We start from the raw sequence: 18,315 nt of genomic DNA on the forward strand, positions 1-18,315 counted from the left end.
ATTTAACATGAGATAATCTACCTCCTACAAAAATCTTAATTTAACTATTTAGATAATAACAGATGATAAATGAAAATAAAAACCGGCATGGAAAGTAAAAAGAGTGAATTATATCCTTGCAAGAAAAGGAAAGCAAGATTTAGATATAAATGTAAAGATTTTGAACAACAAAAATGAATGAACAAAAAAATGAAAAATAAGTAACTTAGAGACTAATCATAAGAAATTGTATAAAATCATGACAAAAGATGAAATTGAATTTATCAAACTGGTATAGCAAGCACTATTAAAAGACCAAACTCATCAGTATTGATTTATTTTGTGAAATTAATCATGATTAAGGAGTTAGAAGATACTAAGTTGAGCGCTTTCATTTTTATCTGCAGCTGTTCTCTAAGTGTTTAACACAGAAGGACTCTGCTCAGTCACAGAAAATAAACTGAAGTACGATATTACTCCTCTGAAAATGCTGTCTGAATCCAGCCTGTGCCTGGCCAGTGGTCCCTTTATCCTCCTTTCTGCAGGCATCCCTGTGACAAGCCTAGTGAGAAGTGGCCTGCATTCTATCCCCAAGCCGCATCAGGCAACCCGGCTGTGTCCGTGGGCTGCCTACAAGGACCAGTTCCATCTTTCTGCCACAGGATCCCAGAAGAGTAAAGACATTCGCAATCCCACAAAGCAGCGCTTGTCACTCATGGTACAGAAGCCGGAAGGCAATTGCAATCCTCTCTTACTTCCTGCGATGGAATCAAACTTTGAGCAGGATCTCAGTCTCCATGTGGTTCCTCAGTGGGGTCAGCTTCTAGCTGCCCACAGTGCTGGGCAGTTCACGACTCACATTCCTTTATCCTTCCTCTTCCTCTTCTCCACTCTTGACAGAAAACACCTCGTCTTCTTGAAACAACTTCCTCATAAAACACCTGCCAGTTTTTAGCCGCTGGGGCCAAGCCAATTGTGCTAGAAATAAAAGAACACTTTCTGGGTTTTATGATCATCTAAGAAAATACTGGTGTAGTCTCTCTGTGACAAGCTCAGAGTCTGAGTGAGAGAAAGTAGCTTCAGTGACCTGATGGCAGCAATCTGAAGATGAGTCTAAGTCAATTAAGGTCAGCATGCAACTGAAATGACATGTCAATTTCCTACCAAATTCTTACAAATAGTAACAGTTCCTCCATTAAAAAATTTCACTGATGATTATCTGGGTATAACTGATTCTGCTGAAGCCAGAGTCATCTTTAAATATAATAGAGACAATTTGAATCTACATTCTCTGTCTCTTTTTCATTTATTATAAATGATAAACTCATTTTATTTATTATAAATTATAAACTCAAAGGAAATTCAACAAAACAAAACAAATAAATAATATACTGCCACAAACCCAACATTGTTTATTATTTACTTTTGATTGAGTTCTTGGCCTGTCTCACTGCCTTTCGTGCTCTTCTTTGAGCCCTTAATTGAGACGCTATAAGAGTTGCAGTTTTCTGAGTTATTAAATATTACCTTCAAAATGAATGAGGAATAATTTATGTAGGTTAATTGTTGGGAGCTAACAAGCAAATACATTAAATCCTATTGATAAATTTCTATATTTAATTGAATCATGTAAGTAATATCAAAAGAAGCTTTATAATTAAGATTTAAAATTCCATGGCATGAAATGGGTTTCTGCCATTACTGATAGTTTAAAACTACTTTTAAATTCTAATGGCATTGAAACGAAAAGTCATGTGTTCATAAACTTATTGCTATAAGCTTTCTCTTATTGAACTACAAAATTTTAACAGTAATCATAAAAGAGCAGAGGATTGTATTTATGTTACATTTATAGTACATTAAAATCATTTCTTAATTAGGATTGATTAAAAAACTCCTTCAACATTTGAATAATATATACATCATTAATGCCATTCCATTGACCAGGTTTTTTTTTTCATTTCTGTAAATATTTGGGATGTTCTAATTTATTGGGTGATAATGTGGTGCCAATGGAAGTATGGTTGCATACTTAGCTTCATATGGGAAATTTTCTTAGCAGTGAGGTCAAATGACTCAGGACAAATACATCATCATCATGAACTCAGGAATCATGTTTCACCTTTGCTGTGTGATGGGTCAGGTCTGTGGCCAAAGACTTATCCTTTGAAGAACACAACACAGTACAGTAGTTTTACAAAGTGTTTGTGTGTGTGTGTGTGTGTGTGTGTGTGTGTGTGTGTGTGTGTGTGTGTTTAAGGAAACATTACTGGGTGAGGGCAGACTTCAGACTGTGGCATAAATGGTGAGAGTTGAGATTTGAATTAATTTTGGGGGGAGATCTGGGGTACTCTAACATAGAGTTAATATTTATTCTGTGACTACTGAGCTCCAAGAACAAAGGCATAATGAAAAGACAATGCAGTGCATAGTACTTGAAAGACACTGGCATGGCTTAGACCTGTGCTCCCAGCAAAGGAGAGGCTGAGGAAGGAGGATCACGAGTTTGAGGTCAGCCTGGACTGCATCTGGAGATCAGTGTCAAAACCAAACTCAAACCAGAAACCCACGCAAATCTACAGCAGCAACAAAAGCAAGACCAAGTAATGACAGAAGTAAAACCCCCAATGAAAAGATGCTTTATCAGAGACCAAGGAGAAAACATTGACAGAATGAAGCAATTTTACTAAGCCCAAAGTTAAAAACAAGCTTTTCATTATGTTATATCAAATAACTACATATAGACTGATTCTATCATCTATCTATCTATCTATCTATCTATCTATCTATCTATCTATCTATCTATCCTATCTATATTTATATCTATAGGTAGATATCAGTAAATATCTGTCTATCAGTTAATGTTAATATTTTTTTTCCCCTATACATGCTGTTTTGCTGAAAGATAAGTTCTGTTGATGCTATGAGACTATGCAGGAATACTTTAATCTCTTAGTAAGTCTTCACTAGTGTGGTAATGGATGGTGAGACTTTTTAGTTTGAACTTCTATTTCACATGCAGTAAGAACACCTGAGAGTACAGAAGGGCTGTGTTGGGGTGGTCTTGATGGAGAGCTGACAGTAGGTGGTAGGTTGAAGAGGCTTTCCCTTTTACTGTCTGCTCTCCCCTCAGCAGTTGACAATAACAGAGGGTATGACCACAACCAAGAATTCAGAGAAGAAATTTCCACTCTACCCTTTAAGTTACTTAGTGGGGGGTGAGTGGATGGAGTGGGTGCTATATCCAGGCAGGTGGCCCTTGGTTGTATAATAAGAAAGAAGACTGTGCACGCCGTGAAGAACAAGCCAGTAAGCAGTGTTCCTCACTTCCTCAGTGTTCCTGCTTCAGTTCTTACCTCCAGTTTCTACCTTGACCTCTTGGCTTGTGTAAATGATAGACTGTAATCTACATGACATTAAAAGCTCTTTCCTCCCTCAAGTTGCTTTTGGTCATGCTAATTCTCACAGCAATGGGGAAGTAAACTAGGAAACATCCAACACTTGGTATTACAAACAAACATTACAGAAGTGAAGTCCTGGAATTCTTGGGGGAAAATTACATATACGATTAAAAATAATTTGATTTTCATTGTTCAGGAGAAGGGCAGAAATATTGTTCAACTTTATGTTTAAATATGAACACTGCAAGTTTTATAGAGAGCTGTTACAACTAGAGAGAAAATACAAATTGTAGAATATTTTAAGGTGTGCTACTTTTGTTTATGTGGCATTTGTTTAGCTCTGTGAAGCTGTGTTACTGTGCCTGTCTAAAACTCCTGATAGTCTAATAAAATGGCCAATAGCAAGGCAGGAGAAAGGATAGGCCTAGCTAGCAACAGGGAGTATAAATAGGAGGAGAAATCTGGGAGGAGAGATCTAGGAGTCAGAGAAGGAGGACTCCAGAGGGCAGCCACCCAGCTACACAGCAAGCCTTGGAATAAGAGTAAGATATATAGAAGTTAGAGAAAAAGAAAAGTCCAGAGGCAAAAGATAGTCAGGATAAATTAAGGAAAGCTGGCAAAACCAAGCTAAGGCTGGGCATTCATAAGTAAGAATAAGCCTCCGTGTGTGATTTATTTGGGAGCTGGGTAGCAGGCCCCCCAAAGAGTAAAAAACAAACAACAATAACAAAATTTATTCAGATCAGTAAAGAAAAACAATTTTGGACAATAGAAAGATAAAATCACACTATTGTAGCAAAACACAAATAAGATAATTGCAATTTCTGTTTGCATTATGAAGGCATTATCAGATTATGAGCCTATAATAAGATATGTCAACAGGAATGGAATTATATTCTATTTATACAATATCAGATTAAATTGCTGAAATTTTGGAAGATAGAACTAATGTTATTATAATTACTTGCTAAAATAAATGGTGTTGCTATATATTATTAGACAAATTAGGCAAGAGGTACTCCTAGGAAATACTGAAAATATAAGAAACCTTCAATTATCCAGAAATATGTATGGTTTCTGACTTTATCATGATATTTACAATGAAATCTTAAAGGACCTGGCAATCTCATATCTCATTTAAAAATTAAATATGTAAAGCCCCAATTATAATTTCCAGGTTCTAGAGATTCTTGGATAAAAGGATGTTTCTGTTTCTATGAAAACCAGTGCATTGGAAGTGGCTGAAGGTCTGTGTGTGTGTGTTGGTGTTGGTGTATATGTGGTATATTTACATGTTGATTTTAAGGATATGCACATGTATGTTCAGGAGCTGTGCACATATGTGTGCACTGATATGAATGCCAGAGGTTGGTGTAGAGTGTCTGCCACGATTGCTCTCTAGCTAACGTTTGGTGACAGGGTCTCTCACTGATGCTGGCTTCATCTCTACAGTTAGACTAGACTGTCTGGCCACAAGCCCCAGGAAGCTTCTTGTCTCATTCTCACTGGTGCTAGGATTATAGACACAAACCACCGTACCAAGCTTTACATGCAGGCTGGAGATCCAAACTTAGGTCTTCATACTTGTGTGGCCCACTGAGCTCTGTCCCCAGCCCAGGCCTGTAGACTCTTTAGCAGAAATTGAGAGGGTTTCCCAAGATATCTGAGATGTAAAAACCTTAGACACAAAACTTAAGATTCTTCCCTTTCCTAATCACAAAAAACAATAAGAATTGTGTGGCTCACCATATTAAATGTAATAATATTAATTTTAAAATTAAATTGTTTCTTGATTCTATTTGGAAAATGTTATGGAAACCTCTAATTCCAAATACTAGCAAATAAAATGAAAGAATTTACCTTCTTTCTTGAAAAATTTGCACCTCAAGCTAAATAAGCAGCAGATGAATATATTTCCCTGTATAGAAACAGAACACAGTCAATTACCAGCAATAATGAAATTATAACCACCACTTTCTAGCCTTGGAATTTGTGATGAATGCAAACAGCATTGGGAAAATATACAATGCAAGGGTCCAAGTGACAACAGCTATATGTACTTGTCAATTTGCAAAGAAAGAAGGAATTATTTGTTAGGTTCTCAGAGCCGCGTATACTTTGACACAAAAAGGAATTAAAAAGCCTATTTTTTTTGGTTTGTAATTTCATAAAATTATGAAAAGTAGACTAAATAGAGAAACAGGGATGCAGTCAGAAAATGTATGGGAATTCTGCAGACATTGGTACAAAGACTGACCAGTTGTGATATGGAGGTTGTTAATTTTAAAGGGTACAACCATAGTGTGGTTACAGTTTTGGAAAGAGTAATATCTTTAGGTTATATAGTGATGTATTTACAGAAGAGACCCCAAGAGAGCAAAGATTCATTTCAAAATAATCACAAGTGGGAAAAAATAAAACAGTACTGGCTGTTTGTTCAAGGTTTGGATGGAAACAGTATCAGTTGTATGATTTGCTCTACTTTGGCTTATATTTCAAAATACCCATAGTACAAAAGGTTAAAATTAAAATAATAAATATACTAATATTCTTCTAAAATTATAATTTTTATGATGATGGAAAACCCTTTGGCTATATTTCTAATTTCAAGAAATTAGAAATTTGCATATATAGTCACAAATAGAATATAAAGTTGAGAAAAAGCAATAAAGAAAAAACATTTGACTCCCTTTTATGTGAGTATTTCATTGAAGAGAGTTCTTTTATGTTTATATCTTTGATGATAACACAGTGGAAAAAAATGACAAGTGCTTGGTAAAATATTAATGCTACTTTAGTAATGGGTAACTTTAGTGAGGAAGGAAGTGCTGTGTTCCTGAGACCCTGTGATTTCCAGTCAGTAGGTCGAACACCATAGTCTTTTGTTTTTATGTGAAGGACATATGTACTTGAATATAGTTGATACATATATACACATATGTATTAAATTAATCATTACGGCTTTGTCATTTTTTTTTCCATTTTCCTTTGCATATGTCTGAGTTTCTGGTGTTTGCACATGTGTACCTGTGTTTTTCTGTCTGGGGCATACCTTATTCATTGAGACAGACTCTCACTTGAACACAGAGCTCAGTGATATGCCTAGTCTGCCTGGTCAGCTTGTTCCTGGGATCCACTATCTCCACCTGCCAAGTGCTGGAATTACAGTTTTGCTGAGGCTTTTCTCCAGATTTGCTTTGGCATTTGTTCAGTTTCATTAAGTTATGGGTCTTATTCTTTTTGAATAGCATATACTAGCAAACACATCACAAACAGTTGGTCAATAGTTGTGGGCATTGACTCTCTACTGCAAGAAAAACAATAATTTAAATGAATATATAATTACACTTCATAAAGATTCTTTGCTATTTCAACAGCTTTAAAATCTTCCAGTCATTTTTATTAATTATAAGTCAGTGATGATTGTAGTGGCACTTATTATGTAACTTAGCACATCTTAAACATCTGCATGATAATTTAATTAAAGAGAGAATTTTCAACATACTTGTTTAACATCCATTGTTTGGATGCATTGACTGAATTCTCATTTGATATTTACGGCCTTCTGAAATTTCCTTAGACAAAATCTTGGAGATTTTCCTTAGGAAATAATAATAGACAACTGAAATTTGGCACCATACAAAGACATAAGCAGCAAAAGTTAACTTGAAAAATATTTACTATTTTTCTGACTTAAAAGTTATAAAAGCCCAAAGACAGAATTAAAAAAAAAGGAAGTTAATCAAACATCTTCAAGTAAATAACTCCTCTCAGAAGAGAGTCCTGGAGGCATTTGTACAGCTAAGGGAAGAGAGTCTAGATGATAGTAAATATTAACCTGAAATGTAGTGAAAACTGAAAATTATTTGGCATATCTTTTTCTGACACAAATGGTTATCTAATTCTCTTTTTATCTGTTCTACTACAAAGGCTTTCTTTAATCTTCTTAAGTTTCCCCAAAGAACGTTTAACTGTGAGGCAGAGTGTCATGTTCAAGGTCTACCTCCTACAATTCATACCATTGTATTCACTCAAATACTTCAGCTGAAGATTTATTTTCCATTGCGATAAAATAACCATTATAATAATTATTCTCTTTTCCTTAGGACTATTGTGAGATCAAACAGTTATATGCATGAAAGTGTGCTTGAAAAGCTTAGGAGTAGGCTTTCTGGAAGGTTAGAGGAGGAGGCAGATAGAGACTGTTACTCTGCTTCAGGCTGGAATCCATGTCCTTCAGTTCTCCTTAACTCCCACAGATGTTGCTAAGGTTGCCATGCTGGAGAATATAGCTCCCTGAAACCATGTGCCTGCTGCTGGGCATGACACCCACTGTAAAGGTTCCTACCAGGACCCTAAAAAGCTGGCCCGGACCTACTTCAGCAACATTTCTGTGGCCAAAGCAGTTCCTGATACCATTAGAACAAGACTTGGACCTAAAGGAATAGACAAAGTGGTTCAAGATGGACAAGGTGATGTAAACATTAGAAATGATGGTGCTACCATTCTGAAACAAATGCAAACATTGCACCCAGCAGCCAGAAATGCTGGTGGAGCTGTCTAAAGCTCAAGACACAGAAGCAGGGAATGGAACCACATCCGCAGTCATCATTGCTGGTTCCCTTTTAGACTCTGTACCAAGATTCAGCAGAAAAGTATTTCCCAACCATAATTTCTGAGTCATTCTAAACAGCTTTAGAAAAGGGTCGTGAAATCCTTACTGACATGTCTTGACCTATATATAACTGAGCAACCAAGGCACTTTGTTAAATAACCTTCATTGAATTCAAAGGTTGTCTCTCAGTATTCAAGTCTACTCTCTCCAATGTAGCCACAGCTAGCAGTGTAGATATTAGAGATATTAAAGTAGTTAAGAAGCTTGGTGGGACAATAGACGACTCTGAGCTGGTGGCAGGCCTCATTCCAGTGGCAAATTATGGCACAACAAAAATTGAAAAGGCTATGATTAGGCTTATTCAGTTTTGCTTCTCTGGATATTCAAATAGTAGTATCTGACTATGCCCAGATGGATCAAGTGCTTCAAGAGAAGAGAGAGATTGTATCTTAAATCTGGTGAAGCCTATTTAGGAAATGGGATGTAATGTCCTTCTCATCCAGAAGTCTGTCCTAAGAGATGTGCTTAATGACCTTGCATTACATTTTCTGAATAAGGTGAAGACTTTAATGGCTAAGGATATTGAGAGAGAAGACATTGAATTCATGTGTAGGAAAATTGGAAACAAACCAGTTGCTCATATTGACCAGCTTACTGCTGACATACTGAGTTCCACTGAGCTTGCTGAAGAAGTCACTTTAAATGATTCTGGAAAACTATTCAAGATTAGAGGTTGTACAAGTCCAGGCAAAATAGTTATAATTGTTGTACTGGTTCTAACAAACTTGTGATTGAAGAAGCTGAATGCTCCATTCATGATGTTTTCTGCATAGTAAGAAGAGAATTCTTGTTGCAAGAGGTGGTACTCCAGAACTGGAACTTGCCCTGAGACTACTGAGTACTTATGAACAAATGGTAAATATTCCTGCTGTGTTCATGTTTTGCAGCTGCTATGGAAGTCATTCCATTGACACTAGCTAAAAATGCTAATCTGAAATCCATTTCTACAGTAACAGAACTAAAACACTGACATGCTCAAGGAGAAAAAAACTAGACACAGTCTGAAGTTAGAATTTCCATCATTCTGGAGGAAATGGTTTTCCAGCCTTGACTGGTATCATTCAGTGCTTTGATCCTAGCAATTGAAACTGTAAAGAGTATTCTGGAAATTGATGATGTGGTAAATACTTGATAATCTGGATAAGGCTGGCCACTGTCACTCTTATGGACAGAAGTACTGTGGCTAGAGTGGAAGATGATCACCTTGACGTTCCTTCTTGTCTGGAAGCTTGCTTCTTCAGAGTTTTTGGACACTGTCTGCCAGTAGGCATCTGATTGAATTTGTACCGAAACAATCTAATGAACATATTAAATACTTGGTTTCAAAAAGAAAAAAACTTAGTATATCAATGGAAATATCATTTGAGAAATGCACCCTATATTTCTAACAAAGGAAGGTCATGTTGGGCATACGGACAACGGTGTTGGCTGATGATAACAGTGGCCAGTTATAACTTTATGTAAAACAGCACTGCTACCATTTTCAGGTCAGCATGTTCAATGGAAAACTTCACAAATAGAGTTTTCTTAATGAACGTTCTTCATATTCAAGGCATCAGCACCAAACACAAGGAAGTTATAGCTCTGATTCTCCTGTCTTTCCTTTCTGCCTATATTCTTTCTTACTTATAAGAACTTGGAAAGCTTAATTATTTTGTGAGCTTCAGTTGTTGCTCTCAGGATCATAATGCCGGCTCTAACTATTAAGTGGGAAGAATGGAACATTTTGCTTGTATATTTGGAAAAAAGACTCATATAATTCAGGCTGGTTTTAAGCTCACTAGATAGTAAAGGCTAGCCTAGAACTTCTAATCCTCCTGCCTCCATCTCCCAATTGCTGGGAACGCATTTGTACTCCACCACACTTTCTGGCTGAAAGAGCAGAACTTAACAAACACAAATACTAAGCAGTTTAATTTTCTTCCCACTTCCATTCAAGTTATACTTGTAGACTATTCTTTCCTAGCAAGGAATCTTAGAGAAGTATCATGACTTCTCCAATCAGAGACCCTGGTGAGGAGGAAGAGGGAGAGGAAGAGGAAGAGGAGGAGCAGGATAAAGTAGCACTCTAGTTACTTCTATTTAAAATGTGTCAGTTCAACGATGAAAATAGCAATCATTAGTCCAGGTCTAACATCTTCATCTCCTGTGCTTGAGTATTATTCAAGATGGAAAGTATATGTAGTGAAAGCAGGTGCTATCCACTTCCACCTCCTGTTTTGTTTGTCCTAACCTGAATCTCTCCTATCTAATCCTCAACAACTTCTCCACTCATTAGTTGGGATGGTAAGAAATTAGGAGAGAAGCTCTGGTGAAATTACATTGACTTTTCCTAGGAAAAATGGATTATCATGATGGACATTTTGGTCTTTCAGTGATTCCTCCACTTTGAATCTGTAGCTGGACTCTCTGTGAAATACTATAGGAATCATTTCTGATGGAGCTCCTTATTTGGATTTGTCCATCAGATTTCATCTTCTTCTATTAGACCTTTCTTCTCCTACTCTATAGTATTTTTATGAAAGACCTTTTCAAAATTTTATATATTCATCATCTATCTTTTATCAATGGAATATAAGATTTTAAAAGGCAATAATTGTCTGTGCTTGATGTGAATACATTTTATGTTATTTTGTGTGTACCCATATGAATGTTCTGTGTATACATGTTTGTGCATGTTTGTGATGGTGTGGTGGTGGTGATGTGTCCTCAGGCACTGACACCTATTACTTTTGGAGGTAGGGTCTCTTACTGATCTGGAGTTCATCAAGTAGACTAGGTTGACTGGCCATTGTACCCAGGAATATACCCGCCTCTGCCTCCCCAGTTCTGTGATTATAAGTGCATGTTGTTTCATATTGGCCATAGGTGCTGCAATAGAGAGAGAAGCTCACCAAGATGTTAAGTCTTCATTTTCTGAAGGAGCAGAGGAGTTCAGCCTTCTTGGAAAAGCCTGACAACCATCTGACTCACTTCAGTTACTTTATTCAAACATATACAAGGATAATCGGGGCTGAGAAAGGTTCCACCTACCAAAGCCATCTTGCTCTTGCTGCCTATGAGACTAAGCAACCCATACAAATCTTAGTCCATAATCAAAAGTAAGAACTCCAAGTATGCCACGAGTGTCTGCAAACTCTCATGTTGTACCAAGTGCAGATGTTCTAGAGAGCCAACATTTCTTCAAGGTTTATACAGTCTCAAAACAATTTCTCAGCTTCTACTGTTCAACCCAAACATAGCAAAGGCTTTGCTGAAACATTTCTCTCAAAGACAGACAAAAAGGCTTTACTATATATTTCACTTAAGCCAGATGCAAAGTCTTTACTATACATGTCACATAAAGCCAGACATAAGGACTTTACTTGATGTATCACCACAAGTGCACTCACCATGCTTGGCTTTTTCATGGAGAGAACTCAGGTTCTCTTGCTTGTTAGGTAATCACTTTATCTACTGAGCCGTCTTCTAGCCCTCATGACTAAGTTTCCTGTCTCTAGACTAGTTCCTGGCATGCAACAGGGGTTCAACAAATATTTCTGAGTAAATGAGTGAATAATTGGGTTTTGGGAGAAAACCACTACGTTGATTGGTGCCCCATTGTCCTTGTAGAGTCTCATTAAGTATGATACAAGATAAACCTGTCCCTTGATATTTTTGTCAGCATCTACAAAAATGAGTTCTTCTAAAAACACTAATGTTTGACATCTGGACATGCAGCTATTTTCAAGTGAGTTCTATATAATGAGCAGTAAAATAACTGTAAAATCCTTTAAACAGTGATTTTCAATTTTTTTATTTCTCTGAGAATTTCATACAATGTTTTGATCATTTTACCCCCTCAACTCCTCCCAGATCCACTGTCCTTTCCCAACTCAACCAATGTGTGTGTGTGTGTGTGTGTGTGTGTGTGTGTGTGTGTGTGTGTGTGCATGTTATACACTGATTGAGTCCAGTTTGTGTTTTCTGTATGTTCTTAGATATGTGACCCTTCCACTAGAGTGTGTTTGACTTGCCAGGCTACATTGTTGAAGAAAACTGACTCTCTTTTCCAACAGGTATCAATTACCAATAACTCCTTGGCTATGGACTGTAGATCTTCTCTCTGTGCTGTGGTTTGGTTTGGTTTGAAGTTGCACAGATCTTTTATGTGTTGTCACAAATGCCACGAGTCTATGTGTGCATCTGCCCTGCCATGTCCTTGTCTATATCCATCACCTCTTTGGATCTGTGCTCTGATAGTCTTTCTTTCCACTTTGCTGCAATGATCCCTGAGTCTTGGGAGGAGAGGGAGTGGTCTACATGTCCCATTTAGGGCTGGGCATTCTGCAGTTTCTTATTCTCTGTACTTTGACCTCTGTTTTAATCACCATCTACTGAAAATAGAAGCTTCTCTAATTAGGGTTGAGAGATATTTAATCTCTGGGCATAATGGTAGCTCATTAGAAGTAGGTTTAATACTATGTTGATTTATTATAATAACAGTCTTAGGTTTTCCTCTTGGGCCTATATCCTGTGTAGACACAGGTTCTTGGCCTCATTTGTAGTGCCATGTATGGGTCCATCTTGTGAAGCTAGACTCAAATCCAAGCAGAAAGCAGTTTGCTACTCCCTTGGCATTTCTGCCACTCTTGCACCAGTGGGCATGTCTTAATGGGCGACTTCTTTTCTTTCTTTCTTTTTTAAGCTGGCCAGGTTCATAGCTGGATAAGGTTCATGATTGCTTTTCTTTTGTGGTAGTATGTATAGCACCCTCCAGCACTATGAAAGCTAGCCTGAAGGTATAAAGCATCTAGGTCAGCTCCAGCTTGATAGCTCCAAATTTATCTATTTATTTGTGTGTGTGTGTGTGTGTGTGTGTGTGTGTGTGTGTGTGTGTGTGTGTTCAAATTACTTCTCACTGGCTTACAGTGAGTATTTATCTTCTCACCCAAATGGGTTCCTCAGCTCTTTATTGGCTCTCTTTTAAGAAAGTCTCCAAACTTCTAACTACCTCTCTTATTAAACTTCAATATTACTGATGTGTATTCTGAGCCTATATTTGCAAAGCAAAGTGGCAGCTAGTTCTCTGGTCAAGTCATTTTCTTTAGATGCCTGCTTTGCTTTCTATCATTAGGGCCTCAGTTTAGCCCTGAGAAGTTCTACTTTGAAATTCTTTTACATTTACCCTGAAAACCTTCTGGTAAGTGTTAAAATGAGATCAAGTAAATCAATCATTTAACAAAATGCTTTCCATAAAACAAAATTTATTTCTTCTTCAATTCTCTTCTTTGAATTATTTATTACTGTTTCTACTAAAATAATAGCTAGAACATACCAAGACCATCATAATATTTCCTTGGAATGCTTTGAGCTTATAAGAAAACCAAAAGACTAATAATTTTTTGAAAATACAAACAAGAGAAAAATAAATAAGAAATAAAACCAAGATCATCATAAATATTTCACATGTAAGTTAGAGTTACAGTATTTATTTTTTCTGACAAGAATATATCATCCTGTGTTACTAATTTTTAAATTTTGCCTTAGATGTGCAAGCGAGACAATTTTAAATTGTCAGAGTCCCATAAATTACTGACTTACTTTAATAGCAGAGGCTATTTTCTGGTATCCAGTGATTAGGTCTGAAATACATTTTATAGCAAAGAGTGAGATTAAATAGGTTCACCTCTAACAGTCTTACGAATGTATCCTCTTAAAAATTAACTATTCATGTTCGGTAGAGAGTGAAATTCATCAGGGACAAATATTGCAGGTGAGCTCATTCTCCAGTTACCTTGATGTATGGAATTATTCCCTTGGGCCTAAATCTAATCAAATGTGACCACAATTCATCTAACACTCTCCTCTGGATCTACGCAACCTGAATGGCATACTAGCTAATGAAATTACTCTAGAGAGCCATTTATAGGAAAGTCCTAAAACCAAGCAATTCTTGAGGAAATTTTATTATATTTGGGACCTATGAGTATCTTTATTTGAGTTATCATTACTCTAGGAATTTGGTAGACAACCTGGGTATATCAGGATGTAATGAAGTAATTTAAACATTTTCCCAAATGCCGTAACCATTTACAACATATTAAACTAGGTAACAGGTATATAGTATGATTTGAGACTTTTAGGGATATCATCCCAACAATAGCAATTGTCAGCACATGTGACTGTTCTGTCTGAAGTGAATTTGTCAGACAGAAATCCTGAGAAGTCCTTGATTTCATATATTCTAAGCACTTACAGGAAACCTGAGACAAACATCTTGAGAGAAAAGTCAAGCAAAAGTTATTAAGCTTCTTAGCCTTCTGTTTGCATCTAAAATCATGTACGCAAAGCCCCATTGAGCATGGCTCCAAGAATGGACTGACCTGGTTGAGTCAGGGAATAAATGAAAAAAAAGCAGACACAGAGACGGAACGCTGGAACTGGGTGGTCTGGTGTTATGGCTGGACAAGCCTCATCATGTCTAAAGCTCAGTGTGCTTATCATGTACAATTAAACACAGAGGTGGGGTTATTGTATACAGATAAACAAGGAAGGATTATTATATACAGCAGCTGTATCAAGGAGACATGTTTAGCTAACCTCAGTAGGAGAAGCATCACAGGTTCTGAAACAACATGAAATAACAGTGTCCTAGAAGATGGAAGAGAAGAGAGTAGTTGCAGATAAATTAAAACCAAACAGTTTCAAAAATTTATCAAGACGAGGAATTAGGAAGATTTGGCAGGGAGAGGCACCTTCTGCCCTGACCCTCAAGGGTGGCCTGCAATTTCTACTCTAGAGGAGAGAGGTTTAAAATAATTGGATTCCATATGGTGAACGGAACATCCTGGAAAAATAGAATTATAACTTGTACAGGGAAGGACAATCTGACATACAGAACAAGTTGGAGTACCAATGTGGCAGACACTCTGATGTTCAGGGTTGATGTGATTGTTTTGAGGATGAGTGTAGTTCTTTCAGGAAATATCTGGCAGTGATCAGAGAAAGCCATAGGTGTGTCATTTGGGGACAGAGGGTAGAGAATGCAGCATGATATTTCAAAAAGCATGACTGTCAGATTAAATTCTAGTAGTGAATTTACTACATACCTTAGAGTTTGAGGTCTATCATTATGATACATAGATGGTGCTCAATAGTTTAAAATTAAGCATACATGTTAAATGTTCCTTCTATTGTATCGGTTGATCATGTTGACAAAATTTTAACCCAGCTTGGCATTGATTTCCCAAATAAATCGAGTTAAATTGTAAATATCTGATTTTTTATTGTCTTTTAAAAATCCACAGTATTTTAGGGTGATAATAAAAGAAAATGTTGCACAGATCACACAAATACCTAGGTTTCTTTTCATCTGGTATTTATTCCTCAATATTTTCATTTTTATATTTATTTTTGTGATATTAAAATGAACACATATAAAACTTTGTCATCAGTGGTAATTAATACCACAGTGTTGTAAAGCCATCAATACTATTTAATTCACTGACATTTTCATGACTACAAAGGGAAATCCATATATTAGGCAATCACTCTTCAAGTACCTCTCCTTAACTCCAATTTCTATGGCTTTTCCACTGCTAGAATTTCTGAAAGCAATCATACAATATGTAGCATTCATGTCTGGCGTCTTTCAGTTTATATATTGTCTTTAAGGTGCCATAAATAGTTGCTATAGCTGTGTATCCCATTATTTATATGGACTGTACTTTAATTATTCACTCATCAAATGGGTACTTAATTTTTCATATTTTGGTAATTATAGGTAGTACTTTCCTCAATGTTTGTGTTCAATATTCATTTGAACAACTGATTTAAAAATCATTTGGCTATAAACACAGGAGTTCTTTCTCTGGATCATATAGTAATTCTATATTTAACTTATCAAGGAATTATGAAATGTCAAACAGCTTTCCATAGCACCTGCATCATTTTACATCAGCCATGGACATGGGCTCCAGTTTACCCATATCCTTGCCCCCACAGTGTAATTTTTCATTGCTTGTTTGTTTATAATTAGAGCCAAACCAGTGGGTGTGAAATTTTGAAATTTAAAACATTTTAGTTTTTATTTACAAATATGAGTGAGGGTGAATTTGTTGGTCATTTGCTTATTGCATTTTGAGAAAATATTACTTAAGAGTTTGGCCCCTTCTTACATTGGATTGTCTTTTCTGTTGTTGAGTTGCAAGTGCTTTTTGTATATTCTGGATACTGCACATTTATCAGATCCGTGCTTTGCAAATACTTCCTCCCACTCTGTGAGCTGTCCTTTGTTTTCTTAGACAGGTTCCAAGAGCTTGGGTCTTCTGCTTTTCTTCCATTGTCTTCTTTCTCCACGCCTTCCCAGGAATGGCTGTGTTCCTCCCTCATGTGGTGATAACAAGTGCTTCATTCTCTTTCCCACAATGCACTAGTCCAAGCACTATCAAACACTGGGGCTCATATTTCAATGGGAACAATCCACTTTCTCAATAAAGTCAGGTTTCTACAAGGAAAAACAAGCCATAGTCTAGTAAAACACAATATTCTCCATGATTTGTTTTGTTGAGGGTAAAAGAATTCCTTCTATTTAGTAGTGATTATTTCTTTTCAATCATTGTACCAAGGAGTTCTACTTCTATAATAGTTATTTCAAGGAAAAAAGGTAGATGCAAGGGTGATTTGAAGGTTTTAAAAAGTTAGCAACCTTTTCTGGGAGCATTGGTACTTTGACACAGGTATACTAAACACAATCCTTACAAGTCTGAACTTGAGATTAATTGTCCCTACAAATGCACAAGTCTGATATTCAATGTGTGCTTAAGCCTTTAGTGTGGTAAAATTAGACCATGTGTGAAAAACTGCTATTGGAGTGAATTAAAATTCAAGAATCAATATCTCTTGTGCATTAACTCTCAAGCATAAAGAAATAACAGAAATGTTAATCTTTGATTCTTTTTTTTTGGGGGGGGGAGGTTCGAAACAGGGTTTCTCTGTGTAGTTTTGGTGCCTGTCCTGGATCTTGCTCTGTAGACCAGGCTGGCTCCGAACTCACAGAACTCTGCCTGGCTCTACCTCCCAAGTGCTAGGATTAAAGGCATGCACCACCACCTCCTGGAGATTTTTGATTCTCACTATTTTCTTTTTTAACCTACAAAGGTATTTCCTTTAGTTTTAGAATACGTGTAGTTCTGTCTTTGTCCCTGTGCAAAGAAAGTTCATTTTCATTTTGACATGTTTTTTCCATTATCTTCCTATAAAAAAGTAGGATGGTAGTACCTACAGAACAGATATTTACTACCTTCCAGAAACAGGGACAGAGAAGTGATTTAAAAAATAAATGCAGCACTCCTGGGAGGATTACACATTGCTGATTAGTTTCACTTTTGGTTTGTTTCACATGTGCCTTTAGTTTGACAACCAATTCTCCACCAAAGTTGAGGGAAGATTTCTCTATTCCTATAAAAAATTACTTTATTAAATGTAGTCTTTACATCAGCTGTGAATATATGGCTGGAAAGCATACTAAATTCATATATAGGCTGAACTTTAACATCACCAATGGGCTTATCTTGTACTCAATTCATTTCAATCTTGTAGAATTATAGTCAGGTCTATTAACCCTCATTTATTTACACACACACACACACACACACACACACACACACACATATATATATATATATATACATATATATATATTCCTTAATGCACATATTGATATACAATACTATATTAAGATGCATGGAGGCCTCCACGAATACATGTATAAGTCATACCTGTTGGTAACTCTGAATGTGACCCTATTTGGGGGGGAGATTTTTCAGATATAAATAACTTAACTGTGAGATGATATCAGCTAGAATTCCTTGGGAGGACCCCAAATCTCATAACTCACAGATGCCTTTGCAGAACTGGACCATGGGTTCATTTTATAGGTCTGTGAAAGAAGACAAAGAGGGAAATGCAGAGTCAGAGGTAGTGGTCCACAGGTTGTTCCCAGTTTCCCTTTGGTATCTACAGAGGTCTGCATCCAGTTCCTCCTGCCCCACAGCTAGGGCAAAACCTGCTAGTGTACAGGTTCCTTGTGGAAAAGGCTTAGTATTCCTTTTATGACCTATGTAAACTCTCTTGTATACTTTAATCAACCTCTTTTATTATATATGTTAGTTAAAATACCCAATACAGTTAGAATTATATGTGAAGAGTTGTTATACTCTATTGTTTCAGGAATAATAAATAAAAATACATATTAATAAATAAATAAATAATAAATAA

At 36.5% G+C, this 18,315-nt stretch overlaps 1 long non-coding RNA gene and 1 pseudogene across 3 annotated transcripts in view; one reads left to right on the forward strand and one right to left on the reverse strand.

Moving 5' to 3' along the window:
* Positions 1 to 284: 284 nt before the first annotated feature.
* Positions 285 to 18,315, reverse strand: part of LOC121822346 (uncharacterized) — a 47,243-nt gene continuing 29,212 nt past the window's right edge. Inside the window, exons 4-11 of one of the 3 annotated variants that reach the window (XR_013044316.1) lie at positions 17,817 to 17,977; positions 16,276 to 16,543; positions 14,638 to 14,688; positions 13,639 to 13,679; positions 6,886 to 6,980; positions 6,433 to 6,687; positions 5,241 to 5,298; positions 285 to 957 (exon numbers count right to left, since the gene is read on the reverse strand). This is a non-coding gene — a long non-coding RNA (uncharacterized LOC121822346). Of the gene's footprint in view, positions 958 to 5,240; positions 5,299 to 6,432; positions 6,688 to 6,885; positions 6,981 to 13,638; positions 13,680 to 14,637; positions 14,689 to 15,252; positions 16,544 to 17,816; positions 17,978 to 18,315 lie in introns of those variants that run through there. The other 2 variants (XR_013044315.1, XR_013044314.1) reach the window with 2 other exon arrangements.
* LOC102904382 (T-complex protein 1 subunit delta pseudogene) lies at positions 7,657 to 9,187 on the forward strand (annotated as a pseudogene).

The sequence above is a fragment of the Peromyscus maniculatus genome, chromosome 14, assembly GCF_049852395.1.
Source record: "Peromyscus maniculatus bairdii isolate BWxNUB_F1_BW_parent chromosome 14, HU_Pman_BW_mat_3.1, whole genome shotgun sequence".
In the NCBI taxonomy this organism is placed as follows: domain Eukaryota; kingdom Metazoa; phylum Chordata; class Mammalia; order Rodentia; family Cricetidae; genus Peromyscus; species Peromyscus maniculatus.